Genomic DNA, 24456 nt, shown 5'->3' with positions numbered 1-24456 from the left:
GTTGTTGTTGATACACAGCATTCCATGTGTACATAGTCTATAAGGTTTCCTGTTACTGGACATTTTTGTTTTCAACTTTTTATTTTTGTAAAGTGTGCTGTAATGAACATCTTTATGAACATTATGGTGTACTCATTCAGTTATCTGGATGAGACCTTTGAACAGAGTTAGGAGCAGTGCTTAGGGGACACTAGGTAGAAGGAACAGTTTGGGCAGAGAAAGTACTGGAAGCAGTTTGGGCAGAGAAAGTACTGGAAGATCACGTTTTGGGAAAAGCCTAGAATGAATGAAAGGAGAGTACTGCTAATTAGGGCTAGAAAAAGAAAATAGAGAGTCTTTGATACCAAGCCTTTAATTTATTCTTAGTTGGGCGTCATGTTAGAATCTATGTTGTACTTTAAATGAATGTTTCTGAATATCTTCAATTGTTCTTTATTTTTCTTATTTGAGGAAGAAATAAAACAGTTCCAAATGCTCAAGAAATAATAGCTCTTTTAAAATTCTTGAGAGATTTAAGAAACTAACGAGAACATTATCAAGTAATTGAAGTCATGGGAAAAGTGTGTGTGTGTTGTGTGTGTGTAGAAAAAACTGTCTTGGAGTAGAGGTTTTTAAAAATGAAGGAAAGTTCATTAATTTATTTTCTACACTTAATGATATTTAACAAATTTTTTATAATTAAAATTTAAGGACAATTTAGAAAAGTGAGTTTGGGGACACATCATAATTTAATAATAATACCTTATATTTACTGAGTTGCTTAATGACAAGACTGTGTTCTAAGAAATGTGTACTTAGACAATTTTGTTGTGTCAACATGATAGAGTATACTTACACAAGTCTAGATGGTGTAGCCTACTACAAACCTAGGCTTATAGTATAGCTCGCTGCTCCTAGGCTGCTGCAAACCTGTATATCGTGTTGCTCTACTGAATACTGTAGGCAGTTGTAACAAAATGATAAGTATTTGCGTATCTAAACATAGAAAAGGTACAGGAAAAATCTTATAGGACCACTGTCTTTTGTGTGTCACTTGTTGAGCAAAACGTTGTTATGCAGTGCATGACTATACATGTCTGTGCTTGTTAGTTTTAAATAATTTATAATGGTTCAACTTAATGATTTTTCACTTTATGCTGGTGCAAAAGTGATACACATTCAGTAGAAACCATACTTCAGGTACCCATACAGACGTTTTATTTTAATTTTCAACAGTATTCAATAAGTTAAATACAATATTCAATAGTTTAATAAACAGGCTTTTTGTTGGATTATTTTACCCAACTGTGGGCTAATGTAAGTGTTCTGAGCATGTTTAAGGTGGGCTTAGCTAAGCTATGCTGTTAAGTATGTTAGGTGTAGTAAATGCATTTTTGATGACGGGCTTATCAGGATGTAACCTCGTTCTAAATTGGGGAGCCTCTGTATGTCATTGTACTTAGTCTCTTAACAGCCTTCGTAGGAAGAGTCTAGGATTTTCTGCATTTCGAAGGTGATTGAAAGGCTGACTTCCCTAAGGTGGGTGAGAGAGCACCAGATTTGGTGTTGTAGTTCAGGCACTGCTGAGGCCTTGGAACATTGCTAGGATAGTTGTAAAGATAATGAGACAGTATCTGAAAGATTATGAGAACAGCATAAAATACTACAGAAATAGAGGGACTGCTTTTTGTAACAGGACACCTTCTATCATTACAGGAGGGAAGAAAGCTCAGCTGTAGCTGTTTTCCATTCTTTTCGTGGTAGCTCATATTATTGTCAGAACATTTGCTGCTCCTTTCTACCCACCTTCCATCCCTGTGAAAGGATTATACTTTCCCACTCTACAGAAGGCTGATGCCCCATGGCTAGCTTGGCCAAATAAATCCTAGAGGATTTATTTTGGCCAGTGAAATGTCAGTGACAATTATTTGTGTCTTTTCTGAGCAGAAACTTTAATAGATATGGCCTGTTCTGCCATCCTTCTCTTTTCTTTGCTATAAGATTAGCGTGTCCCAGTTAGGGGTGCCCCTTCTGCCCTGGTCTTTGAATCAAGAGGACATGGAATCTAGCCACAGTGCATCTGCAAGGAGCCAAACAGGAATCAGAAATAAGTCTCTCTCCATTGTTAGCCTCCAAAATTTGGAGACATTTTGTTCCTGCAGAATAAGTTAGCCTAAACTGATCTACTCTTCTACTCTTTTTTCTCTCTTTAGGCATTATCCTCTCTCTTTCAAGGCTAATACACACACACACACACACACACACACACACACACCCCCCCGCTGCTCTCCCTCTCATTCACACACAGCTTAGCCTCATTTTTATCTTGAGGGATAGAGTTCCCTATCAACTGTTCCACTGCTGTCTTTCTCCCTCATTGAAGATGTCAACCTTCGTCAGAGGTTAACAATTCAAATAAGGTATTTAGAGTCGATCAAGATGACTCTTTTTTTCTTCAAACATTTGTAGAACATATCCCATGTCAAAGTGTGGATTTCTAGAGGTTTAACATAGCCCAAGCTCTGGACCCAGCCTTCGGGAATGGAAGAGTAGGGTGCGGGTGCTGTCTATCCACGTAGCTATCAAACAAAGTAGACAATGTTGGGTGCTGATAAAGAGTATGCCTCAGTCCTCAGTGAACTGTGTTCATGTAGTGTCGCACTTTGTTGTATGTTGACCTAAGATGTTAAGTGTCATTGCTTTTTGTTAGTTGGGCTTACCTTCTCTTTCCCCCTCTTCCTGAGCTTGTATTTACTGTGCCACTTAATTTGTACTACGTTAGACTGCTGTGTTCTCAATTTGTAGTTTTAAGTCAATTTATACTGACTCATTCACTAGTTTAGGATATATAGTCTTTCTTTGACACACATTGTAAGTTCTTTAATTTCATAGATGACATATTAAATTTTTTCTGTTATAAATCACTTAACATAAATTTAAATTTATAAAGTAAATTTATATTGTTTTATTTATAAAGTAAATTTCTATTGTTTTCTTTGATTTCATTTTTTTTTCCCTTCACGTTAGTGGTTCTCTTTTTCAGGATGTATGAAATGGAGTTGATTGTTAATCGGGGTGCTTTTTTCCATTTCCTTTTAATGGTGTCCAATGTGTTTAAGGCTTGTCATGAGAGAACCAGTTTGTCTCTTAGCTTAGTAATACCTTATTTCAATTTGGAATAATTTGGAGTTGTTCTCTCATAATTTTAGATCTTTATGTCTTATTACCTGACGTGTGTCAAGGCAATCCAACTTAATTTCATATAACTATTGACAAGTCCTGGCTTTGGAGTTGGGAGTAAAACCAAGAGCTCATAGATGTCTGTCTGACTGGTGGTTTCTATGTTAAGCCAATGTATGACTTAGCTGTTTGGCTTTCTTCATGACTGAATTCTGGTGTTTTCTAGCCCATTACTTCTGACCACCATTCTACTTTGATTTCAAAAGGCACAGGATTAATTTATTATTAAAACCACATCTTGGACCAGGGGCTTTCAAACTTGTCCAACATGTACAGAAAGAAATGGTGGTTAGGCTCAGTTAGACAAAAAAGGGGAACTCAGCTGCCATGTTTCACTAAGGTCTGCTTCATAGACCTCATGGGTGTGACTTTAATATATTTCATACCAAATATGTAACTATATTGACTTGTCTATATTAAATACTGCACAACCAGATTTTTTAAAGGTGTGAAATACTGTTAATGTTGATAAATGTGTCCATTGCATTTATATTGGCAGACCTGAGTCACATTAGTGTTAGTTGTTTTTTTCTAATTTTAATTTTCTCTTAAAACTTTTTTTTATGAACAAAAAGTATTTTTATTTTGGAAAATTCAGGCAACACAGAAAAATAAAGTAGAAAATCACCCCAGATTCTGTTAACATTTTGGTGAATCCTTTTCTACTTTTGTTTTTCATTAAATCATTTTTATCTACTTAAAAATGTGCTGCAGCACATTCTCTTAACCAATATTGTAATTTTTAATACATACCACTCCATTTTATGATTATGTCATTTATATTTTAATTAATATCCTGGTGATATGTGTTTAGATTGTTTCCTGTTTTCTCTATTACTGATGATATATCAATGAATATCTTTGTACATATTTTTTGATATATTTCCAGATATCATTAAAGGGATGCACACTTTCATTTTCATACACATTGCCAGAATGTCCTCAGAGAAAAAAGAGATTTATCTTGTATGCCTCAAATTAATGTAAGGAAAAATGTCAGACTTATTGATTCTTGCCAACCTGATCTGCAAAACGTGTTTAAATATTCACAGCTTTTTAAAAACTTTCGATTTTTATTTTAGATTCGGTGGTACATTTGCAGGTTTGTTACATGGGTATATTATGTGATGCTGAGGTTTGGAGTACAATTGATTCCATTATCCAAGTAGTAAGCATAGTACTCAATAGGTGGTTTTTCAGCTTCCCTTTCTCCCTCTACTCTCTAGTAATCCTCAGTGCTTGTTGTTCCCATCTTTATATCCATGTGCCCCCAATGTTTACGTCCCACTTATAAGTGAGACATGTGGTATTTGGTTTTCTGTTTCTGTGTTAATTCGCTTAGGATAATGGTCTTCAGCTCCACCCACGTTGCTGCAAAGAACATGATTTCATTCTTTTTTATGGCTGTGTAGTATTCCATGGTAAATATATACCATGTTTTCTTTATCCAGTCTACCATTGATGGGCACCTAGATTGATTCCCTGTCTTTGCTATTGTGAATAGTCCTGCAATGAACATATGAGTGCATGTGTCTTTTTGGTCTGATTTATTTTCCTTTGGGTATATATGCAGTAGTGGATTACTGGATCAAATGGTAATTCTATTTTTAGATGATTGAGAAATATCCAAACTGCTTTTCACAGTGGCTGAACTAATTTACATTCCCACCAGCAGTGGATAAGTATACCCTTTTCTTTGCAACCTCACCAACACATTATTTTTTGACGTTTTAGAAAAGGCCATTCTAACTAGCATGACTTTTTAATAATAGCCATTGTGACTAATGGTATCTCATTCTGGTTTTTATTTGTATTTCTCTGATGATTAGTGATGGATGATCTTTTATTATTTTTTTTGTATGACTGTTGGCTATGCTCATATGTTTTCTTTGGAGAAGTGTCTGTTCATGTTTCTTGCCTACTTTTTAATGGGGTTGTTTCTGGTTTATGGAATTAAGTTCCCTATAGATTCTGGATGTTAGACCTTTGTGAGATACATAGTTTGCAAATATTTTCTCCCCTTCTGTAGGTTGTCTCTTTACTCTGTTGATAGTTTCTTTTGCTGTGCAAAAGCTCTTTAATTAGTTCTCATTTGTTAACTTTTGCTTTTGTTGCAGTTGCTTTTGAGGACTTAGTCATAAATTCCTTGCCAAGGCCTATGTCCAGAATAGTATTTCTTAGGTTAAAACACTTCAGACAGGTATTTTAACATAGGTAGTACCTTCTTTTTTTTTTTTTTTTTTAACAGGGCAAAAGACATTTTTTATGAAGATACCATTTAAATAATTGACTTTCAAATGATCTTCCTGTAAGTATAAGCATCAGCTACCTTAAAGCCTACTTAGAGAAATATTTTCCTTTATTCAGCCATAGAGAAGTACTTTCTTTTAAGAAACAGAAAGTTAAATCTGGCTAGTGACTGACTGCTCTCTAATTCCTTCCCTTTTTAGACATTTACACAGAGTCTGATACATGCATTCTCACTTTTCTCATCTCTGTGTCCTCTCCTGTCTTTGTATTAGACACAGCAGTGTCAGCTATCAGGTCAGACAAACATGGCTGTGCAGCTGGCTCTAACATGTCTTGATGATTGACCTTGGACATATATAGCATGGAGACTCCCAGTCTCCTTGTGGGTTCAGTGTAGTTGTTAATATCTGCCTTGCAGTGTTGTATATAGATTAAATGTAAAATAATGTGTGTAAAATGAAAGCCACTGTCATTAGTAGGTACTTGGTAAATGGATTAAATTGAGCATGTTTTTCTTGTTCTAGATGGAATTTCAAGTACATTTTCCTTTAGGAACAATGTCATGAATGGACAGTATTATAAATATTATTTAGCATTTTATTTCATTGACATATAATTTTGTTAAATTATGAGTTTAATACATTTTTAAGGACTGGCCAGAGAAGCCACTTCTACACTAGAGGCATCTTGTGTCAAGTGAAATGCATTCCAAATGTTATATAAGAGTTCATGGACTTAATTTTTTTTCCCATGCCACCTTGTCTAAGAAGAGTTTATTTATTAGCTTTTGATTCTAAAAGTGAACTTCTAGAATGTAATCTATTGCCTGGTCGAGGATGGCTTGGAATTTCTTGATAGGTGATAATGTGTTTTGAGCAAATGAGACCTTCCTTCTACTTCTGAGAATTACACCCATTTTCTTCTAGAGAACTTACTGCTTCTCTCACCAGTCCAACCAGGTGGTCCTAGCATAGACCAGCCAGTAAAGGCGCATGGTCCCAGACTGGACCAGTGAGTTTTTCTTGTAATTTTTAAAATTACAACTGTGAAAGGAGGAATTGTCTGTATTGGAGGCAGAGCTGGGAGTTAGGTGGGAAAAGGCACACTTTAGGAATGAAGGATAAAGCCAATGATAAAGCACCAGAAACAAATATGGCATCTTGTCCTTGTGCAGTTTGTGTTGAACAGTTCCTGGTTCCTAGCTGCCCCTGTGTCTTTCCTGTTGCTGGGATATTTAGAGCCAATGTGGCTCACTTCGCTTTTGCTTGTGCTGCTTAAGTGCCATTTCTGTTACCTGAGAGTTAAACAACGCTGACTAATTCATTTGGTCGTTTATACTTGGAGTATTTATTTAGAAAGTCAGTGCCTTTGTCATGGGCAATTTTAATAAAGTATTTGATTGCATAGTAGGACAGCTGATTTATGACACAGCTTTTTGAGAACAGTGGTAGTGCTTTTTTTCCCCCATCGTCATCAAAGCAGAAATACGTTAACGCTAATCAAAGGATACCAGTAAATGAATGTGTGTGCATGTGGTAACGGCTGTTTGACAGAGGCTTGCTGGAATGCAAATGTCATAAAACTTTTATGTACTTATGATGTCATATAATACAAGTGCCATATAACAAATGTATATCTATGCAGTTCTAGGAGTTTCCACTTGTCTTGAAGAACTGTCCTTTGCTACCATTATGGTTAGGAGCACCTGCTGGTAAACTGATATTTGTGATTGAGAGATGTTTACATTTAAGGAGGAATTGATGCTTTGGCAAGATTAACAAATGTGTATCTATATGTTCTTTACTTGAAAGGGAAGATAGAATGACTTGTTGCTTCTGTTCTTTTCAGCGGATTAGTGTTTGGGGAACTGGGATTTTACATGACGACTCTGTAAACTCCACTTCCTTTTAGGCAGTATCAGATTTGCTGTCTCAGTAGCATTTTGTATTGTTGGAACATGCCATAAAGAGCACAGAAACGCATCTGCTGCTTGGGTTCTGCTTGCCAACTGGTTTGAACAGCTATAATATTTGTTTATTCTTGATGTGTCAGCAGTCAAAAGGAAAGTTTTCTTCTTTGAGGCTGTTATATAACTTAAGCATCATTATATCAACAACAATGACTATTTATTCAGAATCTGCTAGGCCCTGGGGGACACAGGGGCTCTGAAATACAATGTCTACCTCAGATGGATTTTCACTGTCTGCTGAGAGTGAAAGGTCAGGGATCTCAAAAGAAGGAAGATGTGAAGATCCTACGTTAGTTGTGAAATGGAAGTATAAAGAATGTAGGTATTTGGAGGAGGGCAGAGATCCCCAGGGCTTTTGCCAGTGACAGAAGTTCTAGGAGAAGAAAGGGTTTGAGTGGTCTGGAATGGGATATGAATGGAATATGTAGTAAAAAGAATGCAAGAAGGTTGTCAGGTGGGGGCATGCTGTGGGCCTAATGCTTTGAAGGAAACTATCACCTTAGCTGGTAACCACCCAGCAGCTGAGAGGCCTGGACTAAATAGCACCAACGCAGGAGCCACCTGCATGGTTCCCTTTGCGGCAGCCTCTCCACCAGGAATGGGCACGGCTTCCAACCACAATGTGAAAATTTAAGAATTTTTAGACCCTTGAGTGTACGTGACACACCCAGAGGCTCCCACTGTCTCTACTACCTAGGCCAGGGAGTACAGGCAGAGACAGAGAGACCCATGGGCCAACATTTTATTGGGGTCCAGTGTGTTATCCAAATATGCTTTCTAAGTGGGGCTTTAATTGTTGGGTTTAAAGCAAGCAGGTGCTAGTTCCAGGAGATCATGTTGTGACTGAGAGGTGGTCACTTTAAATTTGCCGGCAAATGTCTGAATGGTCTGTTTAGAGGAAATGGTGGGACAGTGAGGGACCCAGACTGCTAGTCTAGACTTGGGTCTCTTAAGTTTTATCTCCTGCCACCAGCAGGAGCCATTCAGGTAGGGAATGGAATTTGAAACTGTCAAGGGTGACTGAGCCCTGATTCTGATAAAGTTAAACTTACATTTAAAATGGATGCTAAGGCAACATAAAATGGTAAGCACTCAGTATCTCTACGTGTAATGGTAGTAATGTGCCCTCTGCTTTAGAGGAACAAGGAGTAGACCAGTGGGTTATTTGGCAGAGGGTTTTTGAGATCGGGGTTGCAGAGGTAGAGGCCAGGCTTTGAGTGCCTGTGAATGTCATGGCACTAGGCCCATAAGTTCACTGTCACTTTTTTCTGGTAGCTATATATTGAGAATCCATGTACTTTGAATTTTAATTTTAGACAGCAAAGGTATCCTAGAACCAGTTATCCTGTTCTTTTGTGGGAATGTTCTAACCACATTGGTCACAGTGTCATTCTTATTTCTGAAGCATAAGGATTATTGGAAACATCTTTTAAGTACTTTGAGTTATGATTGCAGCTGAACATATTTATGAAGCCTTCCTTCTTCCTGGAGAGAGCACCTACTCTGAATGTTAAGCTAGGCTGGACCCTAAACAATACAAACAAACTAGATCATCTGTCTTTCCTGTATGTGCTGCCTTTCCCTTCCTCCATCAGAGATCTCAAAGTATGTCTCAGTGTCCACACACACACAAACACAATTGTTTTTTTTTTAAGTCTGCAGGGTTAAGAAGTTTATTGAGTTGTTTATATACACAGGTTTTATGTAGTCTTCTCATGTAAAGGAGCTGCTGTCCTTGATATTGAAGCCAACATGTTATCAGTTCACCTAGTATAGTTCATTGTAACAATTATATAAACAAAACATCAGTACTCTTAAAAATACACGTTAATTCACATTAATGTTTGAGGAAAGTTGCCCATAAAGCAAATTGTGTTTCCTTTGATATCTACCATAAAATTATTTAATTCACTGAGAGGAAAAGGTTTATGACATGATGGCATGCTCGACTTTGACACTTGTCATGTGATAATGAGAGGCACAGAGGGAGGGGCCCGCCCACCTGCTGGAATAGCAGCTGGAAGACACTCGACCACAGTGACTCAGGCAGAGGGGATGAATGTCTGAACCAGGAATGGAAAAAATGGTTCAGATATGAAAGAAGCCTTCATGTTACACCTATTGGTAGTGAACTATCTGTTGGTAGTGACAAAAAGAGCGGGCTCAGATGATTCCAGAATTTAACTTAAAGTGCCTAGGAGAATAAGATTACCTTTATGAGGAATATAAGAGTCAAGAGAGATTTGACAGCTTCATCATCTAGGAGAAAGGCCCAACATCATATGTTAAGTATCTGTTGCTAAGGATAAATGTGAGGCTACAAGCCAATCTTGCTTCTGCCCTTTTGACCATAGTTTGGTTTCTAACTGGAAACATTCTTAGAGATCCTCAGAGAGAGATAAAGCTGTTCACCCTGTCACTTAATGGCAGGACTGAGACTAGGAAGCCTGCTCTTGGCTGTTTGTGCAGTGTTCTTTCCACTCTCCCTTACTGCTTTGGAGAAAAGAACAGCATTTTGTTGATCTCACTTTAGATCTTATCTTTGGCTAATGAGTATTTTCAAGAAGTCTTGGCCTGTGGAATGACTCTAAACACATATGAGGAAGTTAAACTCAGGAGATCTCCAAAGCAAAGAACGTTTAATATGTAACAACATTTTTTTTTCTTCCCATCTAGAAACTTTCTTTTGGCACTAGCAATCAACTCACTTCTTAATGGGTCCTCAGGAATTAGCACTTCTATAACCCCCTGTAATTTGCCAAATCCTAAATAAACTTTCTTTTAAGTATTTTTATTACAAAATAATGTTTAGGGCACAGTGACCCAGATAGAAAATTTCCAAAAATCACTCTTACTTTTTAAAAAGTAGGTTTACTTATGACCTAAATGAAATCATTCCAATTTTAAGTCTTATTTGCTACCAATAAACTTTGTATTGTATAAGAAGAATACCAAATTCAAGAATCCTAAACCAAAAGCTTCTTAAATTTCTCACCACTTAAATAAGGGACTCAGAACAGGGAATACCAGAGAACTCTTTCAGCTCTAAAATTCTTTAGATATCTAACATAGGAAAGAATTTCTGAATATCACAAGCCAGTTTGTTTACAATTTTGGAGATTTGGATTCAGCACTCAGAGGGACAAGACAGCATTTTTTTGAGTACCTACTCTACATCCAGCACTGTGGCAAATGCTTTACATGTATTCTGTTTTTTTTTTTTTTTTTTTTTGAGACGGAGTTTGGCTCTTGTTACCCAGGCTGGAGTGCAATGGTGCGATCTCGGCTCACCGTAACCTCCGTCTCCTGGGTTCAAGCAATTCTCCTGCCTCAGCCTCCCGAGTAGCTGGGACTACAGGCGTGCGCCACCATGCCCAGCTAATTTTTGTATTTTTAGTAGAGACGGGGTTTCACCATGTTGACGTGCATGTATTCTTACATACACATTAGTGCCCCCCTTATTCTCAGATGATGTGTATGTTCCAAAGCCCCTAATGGATGCCTGAAACCTCGGTGGTCCTGAACCCTATATATACTATGGTTTTTCCAGACATAACTATGAGGAAATTTAATTTATAAATTAGGCACAGTAAGAGATTAACAGTAAGTAATCATATAACTATTTTAACAATCTCAGAATGGCATGAAATTTAAAACTTATGCATTGCTTATTTCTGGAATTTTCCACTTAATATTTTCACACTGTAATTGAAGGGGGTAATGGACACAGCAGAAAGCGAAACTACATATGGGGGGACTGTTGTATTCTGTAAACTGTTAGGTGGGCATTTTAGTCCCCTCATTGATGATAATGAACTTACTCAAGGCCATACAGTGTCACAGGTCTGATCCAAATCTGCTTTGATACCCGGTCCTACGCTGTTTGCACCCACTATCTCTGCCTAACTTAAGAACTTTTACTAATCGAAACTAATGTACATCCCCTGAAGTGTCTTTCGTAAGATTAATTCTTGTTTCCCAAGCGTTTTCGAAGGCAATTTACCCTTTTCCAGAAGTTGGGCTGAAGTTGTCAAAGGCTGAAAGAAAAGGCTGTGAAAGGCTGCTAAGCCGGTATAAATCAAGAAAGGAAAGTTCCGCCTTAACCGACAGTAAACATGCTTATTGGTTAGGATTGAACGGGCTGACTCATATCTTTTTTGCCGGGGTAGAGGGCCACACCCTGCATTCCAAAAACCCTCCGCGCCCGGGCCACACCCGCCAGCCTCTCTGCTGGAGCCTCTGAGGTCGCACTTGACATCCAGCTAGCTATTGACCCCGGGAGAGGATCGGCTCGCTCGCCGGCCCGCCCAGCTCCACAGCACCGCTGTCCCACCACCAAGACCCAGCAGGCGGGGGAGCCGGACAGCCCGGGCCGATCGAGGCGCGGGCGGTCAGCAGGAGCCGCGCCCTGGGTCTGCGCGCAGCTCACCGCGCTCGCCTTTCAGCCCGCGCCGGGGCTGGCAGCGCGCAGCCTAAGCGTCAGGAGCCGCGTGTAAACTTGGTGCCCCAGGAACTTTCCAGGAGACGCTGCCTCCGGGGAGTACAGACCGTAAGTGTTGCTCTCGAGATGCTGTGGTTCTTTAAAATACACTCACAGACGATGGGACCTCATTAAAATACCGCAATCAGTGCCATTTCTTCTACTATGGGAAGTAAAGGGAAATCTTCATTTTTCCTGCATCTCGCTTTAATTATCAAATAGGCACTAGCTGTTTACTCCTGAGAAGGTTCAGTGCAGTTGCTGAAGCAGTGGGTCAGGATATAGGTAGACTTAATCAACAAATGCTCTTACTGTTGCCTGATGCTAACCTCTGTGGCTTGAGAACCAAGGATGGGGGTGGGTTCTGCTTGGGATTATCAAGTTTTCCTAATGCGGTTTTTGAGAGTATTGGATCGTGTCTACAGTTTGGTTACTACGTTTTGGGGAAGTACTCATTTTCTCAAACTCCAATCTGTGCGAAACAGTCATTTTGCTAACTCCTTTGGTTGGTTGGAAGCTGGCTTGTAAATGAGCTTGGTATTAAGTGCCACAAGGAAGCACGTGCCCTTGTGTTTTGGACTCAGCGTGTTTACTCCATGGCTGTGCTTTCTATTCAGTGTGGCCAGGTAATTGCTCTTGTGGAATTTGTGGAATAAGTACATGGAGAAGAATGTATGACATTTGTTTCTCTCTTTTTTTTTTTTTTTCCCTATTTGTGTTTGCTTTGTGTAGTTGTTAAGTTGTACCAAAATAGAAAATCTGGAGATCTAAATTCTGTTACCCTGAATGCTGCAAATAATTATAACATTTTTCATCCAATTGAGTTACCACTTTTAAATTCATGTAGAAATAAGTCCAGTGAGCCCCTTAAAAAATCTGCTTTTTTTTTACATAAGAAATTAGTGCAGCTGTATGGTGCCAAATAACTTATTTCTTGCAAGACTTTGGGGAGGTTGGGGACAGGGAAAGTGGAATCCTGTGGCGATTGAGGATATACACAGTGCAACAGGGAAGTTATCACCATCAGAAGCTCTGCTTGTGTACAGGAAAGACAGCCTAAAGACATCCCAGTAACATAGAGGATGGCGGGAAAAATTGTAAACTGAATTATGAAGTTATAAATATAAATGACCAAGTCATGAATAGTATCATTACACTCCTGCATTTATGAAGATACAGACTGATGCAGTCAAAAGATAGACTGTCATGGAGAGAGGAAGAAAATTCTTTGCAGCTGGCTTTTTTTAGATAGAGAAAATTCATTGCAGTTGGCTTTTTTTTTTTTTTTTTTTGTCTATAAAGGAAACCTCACTAGAAAGAAATCACTTCTAAATGGAATAATTAAAATAATTTGTTGGAAACTTTAAGTTACCTATGAGCTCCCAGTAACTCTGTTTTCAAGCTCATAGACTAATTGTTAAGCCCTTTTCCTCCAGGTTGAACTGATCAAATACCTCTGCATGAAAGATAACAGCGTAGAATCCTCTTTGTTTTGAGAAACAGCCTGTAATCTTGGGAGAAATGGCCTAAGTCTGCTGTTCTCAAGTCCACTGAAGCAGTTGGAAAAGCCCCCTCAGGTGGTAAGAATGGGATAATATTTTATTATATCTCTACGATGCCTAAAATCCAAAGAGATAATTAAATTTGGAATTTTATTAGTTTCACCTAATAGTTGTATAAAACCTGAATATTTAAGGATTTCTTTTATCAAACACTGAGATGCTTTGTGTCATTACTTCATTTAATTTTCACAATAGTGCTAAGAGGTGGAGGTATTGTTAGCCCTGTTTTATAGTTGAAGAACAGGCTCAGTAAGGTTATATTACCTGCTCCAAATTTCACAGCTAATTAATTTAGTTTATGTTGGAAGTTAGCATTTAAGGTTGGTTATTTTTCCCATGTGGCTCCAATTGCACCTGAAATGGTGTTGATTTTTCTGTTTGAAATGATCCAGAGGAGGTTGTTGGTTCAAAGCAGATTTTTAACTGATTTAAAAGCTCCTCATTGTCCCAGCGCCAAATTATCAAAGTTCAAGAAATTATGCAGTTACTCTAGAAGTTTACAGCTTTCAAATATTAACTGAGCAAGCCCTACTCTTGATGAGCTCATTAATGCATGTGGCTGCCTTAGTGTTGCTGCTCTCTGGTAACTTTCTTCTACTTTTTTCCTGAAGACCTTTTAGTTCTGGGTGTGCATTTTTCCTCCTGCACCTCACAAATGTGACTCAGGCCTTCTCTAGTGGTAAAACCAGGAGCTGGATCTGTGGATCCTCAACAGTTGAATCCCCTGTGTGTGAGTGCATACCTGCAGTATTTTATATGCTATGTGAAAGATTTTTAAATTGATGATAGCATTTAGGCTAGCGTTGAACCTATTTAAGAATGGTGAGTTCATGAAAAGCACACTCTGTGAGCACTGAAACTAGTTATGTGGAGGTGACAAGGTCTCAGCGTATCTGATCCAAGCATCCAATACTGAGAGAGTCCGTCTGTGAGAGTGTCTGTTGGCATGTTGTCATATAAGAGAATAATGCCACCTTTATAGAAGACCATGAAATACAGCACCTATTCCAGGACTAGGCATTGCTCACAGCGCCACCTCATCACCTGCACCATCTATTTGACACAGAACACCTACCCACTTCCTTAAACCATTCTAAATCCTAACTGCTTTAAGTGACCTGAATTCTTGAGGATGTTGAAAGAACATGCCAATGTGATGATAAAACCGCTTGGGAGTAATCTCGGAAAAGTCATGGAGACGGGGAAGCATGGCAGAGACTCCATTTTCAAAAATGGGGAGATGGTAAATTCTGAAAACTTTAGATGCATACCTTCCTTGTGTTAGTGTCTAGCAGAGTTGTAGATCACATTTTTGAAAAGATTGGTCAGGCTCACTTACAAAAATAAGAGTGATGATCAGTATGTAGTGTATGTTTGCTAAGAACTATTCATGTCCAATTAACCTCATTTGTTTTTTAATAGTGTTACTGGACAAGTATATCAGGGCATTGCCATAAATATGACATGTCTGCTTCATCAGAACATTTAATAATGTGCTATGTGTGTTCTTTACTTAAGATGGAAAAATATTGGTTGGATAGCAGTATAGATGAATGAGTTTACGTCTTGTATGCAAAGAGGGATGGTGAGTGGCATAATGTCAGGTTTGAGCAAAGTGTCAGCAATGTGCCTTGACAAGGGCATATGATACAGCTGGGTGGAAAACCTTCACACAGTGCTAGAGATAGAGTATTTAGAACCAAGGAGATGAAAATTACATCTTTTTTTTTTTTTTTTTTAAGCACTGTAGATAGTGGTTACAAATAGGGACTCTGGAGCCAGACCCAGACCCTAGGCAAGTTATTTGAACTCTTTGTGCCTCTGTTTCTTCACCCATAAAATACAAATAATAGTAATAATACCTACAGGGGGCTGTTGAAGATGTTGAAGGATTAAATTATGTCATTCATGTGAAGTGCTTAAAATAGAATCGGATAGTAAATTATATATTTTAGCTGCTAGTCTTTTGTTGTTGCTGCTGTTTTTACTACTGTCACTACAATTACTTCAGGCAGTATTACACACATTTCTGGGTTTGTGTTTAAACACATGTCCAGAATAGGGTAATTAGGTTTGTTGTTGTTTTTTGAGACAGAGTCTTGCTCTGTTACCCAGAATGGAGTACAGTGTCATGATCTCGACTCACTACAACCTCTGCCTTCTGGACTCAAGCGGTCTTCCCACCTCAGCCTGCTGAGTAGCTGGGACTACAGGTGCACCACCAGGCCTGGCTAATTTTTAAAAATATTTTGCAGAGACAAGGTCTCACTATGTTGCCCATCTGGGCTCAAGTGATCCTTCCACCTCAGCCTCCCAGAGTGCTAGGATTATAGGTGTGAACCACTGTGCCTGACCATATTAGGTTTGGGGGAATGTCTAGAACTGTTATTTGAACAGTGGTCCAAAGACAATAGGCATGTTCGCCTTAGTGTAAAAGCTGAGAGACTTTCAGTCAGATGAGGTTCACAAAAAAACATTTTAAAATTAAAAAGTTTAAAAAACTTTTAAGCTGAGACACAGTGCTTTATATTTAATATTACCGATGTGGTAAAAAAGAGATGGCCACATTTTGAAGTCTGTACATTTTGTCCAGTTTAATAAGTGCTTTCTGTTAAGGAGCTGTAGCTTGGTGTATGGGAAATCTTCACTAAACTAGGCTTTAGGAGAGCCCTTTCTTATCTCCAGTTCACATCAGATCAGTACAATATTTAACCAGTCATGTTACCTTGGGCAGTTAGCTTACTTCAATGGTTCTCTGCAGAGTGCAATTTTAACCCCCAGGGAAAATTTGGAATATTTGGACACATATTTGATTGTCACAGCTCAGAGTGGGGAGGTGTGCTAGTGGCACTTAGTGGATACTGCCATGGATACTGCTAAACGTCCTACAGTGCACAGGACAGCGCCCCCACAGCAGAGAATTTTCCTGCCCAAAATGTCAGTAGTGTTATGGTTGACAAATCCTGGCTTACCAGTTCAATGTATGTATTTCTGTTTGTGACATTTGAATGCCAATCTTTGCTTTAACAATGTCACGAAGTAGCTTTAACAGTATGCTTTAAAAAGGCCTTTCAGAGTTAATGTACGCTAACATCTCCAAGTGTATACAGTAATATAGATTTTATCATCAGCAGCACAGTGAAATATTTGCTTCCTTTCCTAGAGGACTATATTATAGTGGTTTGATAGTCAGTTAAACCTTTGTTGGAATCTCAGCCCTACCAATTTAACCTGCTATGTGATTTGGGGCAAGTATCTGTATCTGTGCAAACCAAATCTCTATTCCATAGGTCTTAGAATAAACAAGGTATATATATATATATATATATATATATATATATGTATGTATAAATTATGTAGCACAGTGCTTAGGCATAGTCACAAGAGATAACTTTTGTTTTTAAATTTGCATTGTCTGGGTTAATATAATTGACTGGTGCTTATTAAAATGTCAGATTTGGAAGGAGGTTATATAAGGAAATTAGATTTTTTAATAGTTAAAACATTAAAAATAAAAGGGTTCTTGTTTTCCGAAGGTGATAAATCTTAGGAGAAGTAAATGTCTTTAGAGGTTATCACTTTGGCCTTGTGGGGAATGAAGAATGTGCACTTAAGTGAGAAGCACTTACTAGAGGGAGGCATAAGTTGCATGGAAAACAAGAGCCATCTATTTCATGTCAGTCTGAAATTAGCCAAGAATATAACTTCTGCATTTGTGAATTGTTCCACTATAAGAACATGTTTGTTCTTTGTTCTTAAGCAGTGTAATTCTATTTTTTTCATCTTACCCTTGATATTATGGTTTCTTAAATATATTTTTCTATGCCTTAAGATATAAGCAGCACTCCCAGCGGATGTATGTGCAAATGTGTCAATTTTGTCATCTTAGTGATTTCCTATGCCCTGTCAGCTTTGCCTGAAAAGATAAAGCTTTCATATGATCACTCCTTGTGTCACTTCCTCTGCAAGCTATAGCAGTATGTAGTTTATTCCTAAGAGAAGTTGACATTGTATGTATTTGACTTAATTGTGTGAATCTTTGTGAGTGATAGGGGTTGGATGGGAAGATTTCAGAGTATTCATAATCCATCTGCTGTCTACCTTATAAAGACAGACTGTTTTACAGTTCTGTTAATTTTCCAGGGAGTTGGCAATAAGAGGTCCAGCGATGAAAAGTTCCATGGCTTAGGAAAAGACCCTTTTTCAGATTGGAGAATTGAAGTTGGCAATTTTTTTGAAAACTGTTTGCTCTTGATTTTCTTTCTCAGTGTCACTATTGCATTGAATTATGTAAACCTCATATAAACATGTGACTTGAACCCTCTACTGGAGTGAGTGTTAGTACCCTCTGCCCTCAGCAACTTGCCTCTCTCAGAGTATCTGGAAGGAAATCTGTCCCCTCACATACTGGGGAGAATTCACAGCCAGCTCATTCCTCTCCAGTGGCGGATGCCCAAGGGGTATACAGCAGTCCCAGCATAAGGGGCATGTGAATGTAACTGGCGGACAGATGAAAACATACTTCTGAGAAATTGCTAACACAGACTAAGCCCTGCTAGTGCTTAGCGGCCTTCATTAAGTTAACCTTCAAGTTTACTTACCTTTCCTGATCATACAGAAATAGAAGGCGGTGTTCAAGACTCTGATGGCCTCAAGTCTCAAGCCACCCCTGAGTTCTTGGGTGAGCAGTATGAGAAAGAAACCTGGTGATCCTAACAGAGAATCCTGAACTGGGGATACAAAATTGCATAGTTATATCGGGTCAGAAGCTGAGAGTTTGATACTCAAGCCAAGCTGATAATAAATAAGCTAAAAGAAAGACTAGACAGATTAAAATTTCAGATGGGACCAGTGACCACAATTCTTGAGACCCAGTAAGACAATATCTCCACTTTAGGTGCATTCTGCCACTTTTATTTCTCAGATGTAGATGAGACTAGAAATTACCATGCACTGCAGCTAGTGTTGCTGAAAATACTTGAAAGCTGATTGTGTATTTACAAAGCTCCTGGGCATCAACTTCTAATTTTGCAGTAGTTGGTACCAAAATCCCAAGTTCTAGACTTGTGCTGAGTCAACATATATAAAAATTATTTGTTTGGTTTTTGCCTTTTGAAGTAGGGGTCTCACTAAAAGATTCAAACACATTCTAGACATAAAGGAACAAACAGATTTAAGTCAAAGTGGAGTGGAACAATATGCCTCTTTACCCATGCCATAGGTCTATTAGCTTGCTTTTTGTTTTTGTTTTTGTTTTTTTGAGACAGAGTTTTGCTTTGTCTCCCAGGCAGGAGAGTCAGTGGCACAATCTCAGCTCACTACAACTTCCACCTCGCAGGTTCAAGCTATTCTCCTGCCTCAGCCTCCTGAGTAGCTGGGACTACAGGTGCATGCCACCGTGCCCAGCTAACTTTTTGTATTTTCAGTAGAGATGGGGTTTCACTGTATTGGCCAGGCTAGTCTCGAACTCCTGACCTTGTGATCCTCCCACCTTGGCCTCCCAAAGTGCTGGGATTATAGGTGTGAGCCACTGCGCCCAGCCTAGCTTATATTTATTAAAGAGTTCAAGCTTGGCATTTAATGAATTCTTTAAATACATTAAATTAAAAAAAAAATTGTGGGTATAGGTTTGTTTGTTTGTTTAAGAGTTCCCTCCTTCTTCCTTGAAATTCCAAAGGTTTCATTTCACTGGCATTATTGGCTTCTACCATGAGTATGGTGTATATGCCATACATGAGAGCCCACAGGTAATAGTATACATACTGTATATACCTTTCCCTCTTCTCAATTTGGAAAGAAAGACCTGACTCCAAAAGAAATTATTAAACTAAGCTATAATGAATGGATCACAGCAAACATACAACAAATAAAGAGACTAAATGGCTTCCAGGGAAGAACTATAACTTGGTTAAAGGAGCTAACATTTTACTCTGAGATGGAAATTATCTTAAGAGGAATTTAGAGAAACAGAACTTGAAGACTGGGATGGGAGACCAAATTTGCGAGGCCAACCTGGCCTGGCCACAGAGAAGGTGCCCTACCCCTAGCGTGGCATTACCAGAGGCTTCCCTGGGTGGGCTCTTCCCCTGTGGTGGGGCTGTCTGAGGGCTTTTGAAATCTGCCTAGGTTCCAAATCTGAATTAGAGATTGGTCTTGCCCTCATCGATGAACCACCAAGCCCTCCTTAACCTCATGGTGCACAGCGTCAGGCCACACAGGAAGCCACAGAATGTATTTTTGTTCCATGACCACTATTTATCCTTCTTATGGTAATTTGGCCACCTCACATAACTATGCTTTTCAGCCATCAGCACATGCCAGCATCCAACCCACCTGATGGTTTACATTCTCACAATAAGATATTCAACTGGAATTTTTACTTAAATGTCACCAAGAGTGTGGTCAGTATGAGTGCTTTTCTGATCATTGTATTTATAAATTTGCAAGACTAAAGGACAGCCTTGGACTATGTGAGTCCCCCCAGATAACGCTGCACTACAAGGACCAGCTGGCTTCCCCAGGGTTGCTTGTCTTCACCTTGAATGTCCTTTTCTATCTGACTTCCAACACAAGAGTGTCATGACCATCATAATATTATAAGCTTTTCTACTGCAATTTAGGACATGATGAGAATAAAAATGAATGTCATTGAGTGCTTATTCATGCTGGAAATGTGGTGTTCTGTTCTTTGAGTGACTCATGTAAACAAGAGTAAAAGAAACTAGGGTACATTGTTGTAGTTAAAATTACAAGGTAAACTAATTTCTGCTTTGCTAGTTAGTGTGTCCTATAATTCTCATTTAAATTGCACAAATTACTGAACAACTACAGAAAATCTCACTCAAAGCAGTTCATAGCCAAAATTTCACAGAATTTTTTAGTGTGATTTTATGTTGTTAAAATTCTTGACTTATCAAATATAATTTCATTTGATTCTCAGGATAATAAGCTGTATATAGTTTCCTAGGCATTTGGGTTCCAGAGCCTATATATAACTTCTATATATAACTGTCCTTTTAATATTCTTATATTCCCATTGATATACTGAAAGTGTTTCCTGAAATTATCTATTGCTAATCTTTAGCATTTACTTTTAGGAGCAAAATTTTCAGGAGAATTGAGAACCTGTTGTCATTTATTTTGATTATGCCCATGTTAAGTTCAGAGATTTGAAATTAAATGTTTGTAACTGAGAAACTAATCATCACCGGTTGACTTCAAAGGGAATGTCTGTCACAGTTTCAGTAGTGCCAGGGTAGATAGAGATATATTATATGAAAACCATATGGTCTTGGGAATACGCTAGAGGAATCCTTTTGGACTATACTGGAACAGCTTGGGGAATAGGATTATATCCAGAGAGGTTATAGGAAAAACAGAAACATCCAGTTAGAATAAGTTTTCATGTTTGATAGCAGAGTAGAGTGACTATAGTTAACAACAGTGTATTGTATATTTTGAAATAGGGAGGTGAGAGGACTTGAAGTGTTCCCAGCACATGGACATAATTAATACTGGACATAGTGGATATCTCAAATACCTTGACTTGATCATTACTTGATCATTTTGCAGTCTATGCCTGCAAAAATTATCACATGTACCCCATAAATATGTGCCATAAAATAAAAATAATAGGAAAAATAAAGCAAGAATTCTAACATTGCCTCTTTCCAAAGCGATTGTCTCTCCTTACTGAGTCTGGACCCTAATCTGTATGAATTAAGTGAATGAATGTTATTTCCTAAGAATTTGTTAACTAAGTTATTTGAATAAGTTATGTATCCATGTTTGTAGCCAGTAGCGGGAGGGAGGTCAGGCAGGCTAGGTGTTGTTATAATCTTTTTTTGTTTTGTTTTGAGATGGAGTCTCACTGTGTCAGTCATGCTGGAGTGCAGTGGTATAGTCATGGCTTACTGCAGCCATGAATTCCCAGGCTCAAGTGATTCCCCTCCTTCAACTGCCCCCCTACCCAGTAGCAGGGATAGTTGAGATGTACCCTAGTAGCTGGGACTACAGGCATGCACCACAATGCCCTGTGAAGTTAAAAAAAAATGTTTTTTGTAGAGATGAGATCTCACTATATTGCCCAGGCTGGTCTCTAGGCTCAATCATTCCTTTTGCCTTTGCCTCCCAGATTATAGGGATGCACCACTGCACCTGACTGTTAGAATATTTTTAAACTGTGAATAGAATGAATAAAAAGGCTAGTATTTCTATGTTGCTTTTCTCTATACCTACTTGTTCCCTACCAAAGCACACAAGAACACCACCAGCAGAAGTTCTTCATCAGATTAGAGAGGACCATATGTCACACCTTTGATATCCAATACAGTAGGCACTAGCCACATGCAGATATTTAAATTAATAATCTTAGTTGCACCTAACACATTTCAAGTGTTCAATAGCTACATATGTGGCTAGTGGCTACCATATTGTATAGAACACATAGAGAACACTTCCATCGTCTCAGAAAGTTCTACTGGACAGAACTGTGCTATACACTGTCTAAATAAGCGAGCTTTTTTAAAATGAATTTTTTGATATTTAGATAAAAATTTAGGGAAAATGATTCAGCCAAAAGTTCAGCTTTAAAGAAAATAGATATTAAAGCACTGGATTCATTTTCAAGCAAGTTCTGTATAAACTGAAATATTTTAAGGGTTTAATTCTGGCTCTTTTAGGCCAAACTAAAGTATCTAACTTTAGATTTCCTCAGGTTTAAACTTTGAATCCTAACAGGGCATGATGGTTTTCAAGAGTAGATGTAGTGAATCTTCAGCATGTGTATATGCACCCATTCTATTATAACTTCTTAGTCAGAGCCTAGCAGGAAAACAAAAAGCCACTCTTATTTACAGCGGGGGAGTGTAGTATAGTTACTTCCACAGGCGGTGGGAGAGATAGGCAATGGCAGGAAGTCATACCAACCCCAGGTTGAAGGAACAATTGGAGGAGGCCATTTGGAGGCCAGGGTTATATAGGGTCTGAAATCAGAACGGGGATCAAATATATTAACAGAGAGGAAGGGGAGAAGTGCGTCTGGCGGCTTCTCCCTTTCTCGAGTTAGGGAGGCAGAATTAACCACTTCTTCACCTGAATTTTTATTGGCACATTCTATGGTACATCACTTAGCAAATCCAGAGAGGTTAAATCATTTAAACAATGAAGCTAGGGACAGAACTGGAAAAATCCAAATTCTTTCTTTTTTACTTGTACATGTTGCCATTGAGCCTATTGCAGAAATGCTAGTGAGTAAAGGGAGTATATCATCAGTTCATGTTGGGAGCAGAAACCACATAGCTTAAATAAGGAAAGTTTAATATTAAGACTTATTAGGGCCAGGTGAAGTAACTCATACCTGTAATCTCAGCACTACTTTGATAGGCCAAGGCAGGAGGATCACTTGAGGCCTGCAGCTCAAGACCAGGCTAGGCAACATAGCAAGGCCTGTCTCTACCAAAAAAAAAAAAAAAAAAAAAAAGCTAGGTGTGGTGATTCATGCCTATAACCGTAGCTGCTTGGGAGGCTAAGGTGGGAGTATCATTTGAGCCCAAGAGGGCAAGGCTGCAGTGAGCTAGGATCATACCACTGCGTTCCAGCCTGGGTGACAGAGGAAGACCCTGTCTCTTAAGGAAAATAATAATAATAATAATACTTACAGCTATAACAAAGGATCAGAGCAGTGATACATTGGCCAATAAGAAGTAAACAGAACTCTATAGAAATAGGGAGCACCCACTCTTCCAATGGCTGAGATAGAGGACCCAAGTAAGAGACCGACCTCTTACCCCTATCTCAGAGCTGAGATCCAGACCTTGTTGGAGAGAACATGGCCTTGACTCACTGCATGGCAGAGCAGTTATTGTAGTGTCACACCAGTAAAACTTACTAAAAACCTGCCTTCCAGAACTTGCTAAAAATCCATCCTTTATGGTGCCAGGGAAAGTCATTTGTGGAAAGATATCTACTGGAGGCACTCCACTGCAAAACTGTTTGAGACAGGCTTTGGAGAAGCTGCACATGTGACAGGAGGCTGATGGGTGATGACATCAGACCAGGAAGTAAAACTTCTTCCTACAACATGTCTCTAGCATTTTCTACAGACAAAAATTAACAAACATCATGTCAGCTAGCAAATGTAAAATACTTAAAGGGCTCAGATCCCCTTTTGCAAATCAGGCTGTAAATGGTGAATTTGTAGCTGAGAGCCAGTAAATTAATGACTGACACAGGGAGAAAAACAAGACCACTCTTCTTCTCAGAGCCTTTATTATTATTTTTTTAAACTAGATAATTGCATATGATCTATCTATCTATCTATCTATCTATCTATCTATCTATCTATCTATCTATCTGTTTATTTGGGTGGGTTTTTCCTTCCAGTGGTACATCATCATTTCCTTAGAATACTCACATTTTGGGGTTTTATTACCTGTGTTATTCATAGTGACATCACTAGGGGACTTTTGAGGATTAAGTGTTTTAGTTTTCTTCTTTTATTGTTTGTCTCTTAAACCTTATATAAATACATGAATAATAAGGAATTGGAGCCACATTTTTGAAAAGACATTCAGCTAAATGACATTGCAGGCTTTTAATGCCTATGAAGATATGTAGTATAACCTATAATTATAGTTGCATGTAAAATAATTCAATTTGGGATTTTATCTCAAGCATTAAAAATATTTGCCAAAAGATTTTATAATATATTCTGGTATATTTTATTTGTACATGGTAGGATTTTTTTTCTTCATTTTTGAGGTTATTTCTTTACTGCTTCTTCATGAATTGGGATGGTTCTTCCAAAGAGCTTTTCAAAGATTTTTCCTCTCAGTTGTTTTCCACATTCTACAACTTTAAACTGCTAATTTTTTGTACCTTCTTGCTCTGTACACCGTGCAATGCATAATTTATTAATTTGTTTAAAACATTAGAAAGGGAGAAATACTCAGTCTTGTCTTTGAACCCGAGTTGAT

At 38.4% G+C, this 24456-nt stretch overlaps 1 protein-coding gene across 5 annotated transcripts in view; it reads left to right on the top strand.

Moving 5' to 3' along the window:
• SGMS1 (sphingomyelin synthase 1) overlaps positions 1-24456 on the top strand; it is a 326877-nt gene that overhangs the window by 209545 nt on the left and 92876 nt on the right. Inside the window, exon 1 of one of the 5 annotated variants that reach the window (XM_017536362.2) lies at positions 11692-11987. The exons of the other annotated variants lie outside the window; for them this stretch is intronic. The gene's annotated coding sequence lies outside the window, so the exon portion shown is untranslated. Of the gene's footprint in view, positions 1-11691; positions 11988-24456 lie in introns of those variants that run through there. 5 annotated transcript variants of the gene reach the window in all.

The sequence above is a fragment of the Cebus imitator genome, unplaced genomic scaffold (genome assembly GCF_001604975.1).
Source record: "Cebus imitator isolate Cc_AM_T3 unplaced genomic scaffold, Cebus_imitator-1.0 Scaffold97, whole genome shotgun sequence".
In the NCBI taxonomy this organism is placed as follows: Eukaryota; Metazoa; Chordata; class Mammalia; order Primates; family Cebidae; genus Cebus; species Cebus imitator.
Note: the sequence above shows the minus strand (reverse complement) of the source record. Positions and strands in the feature narration are given on the sequence as shown.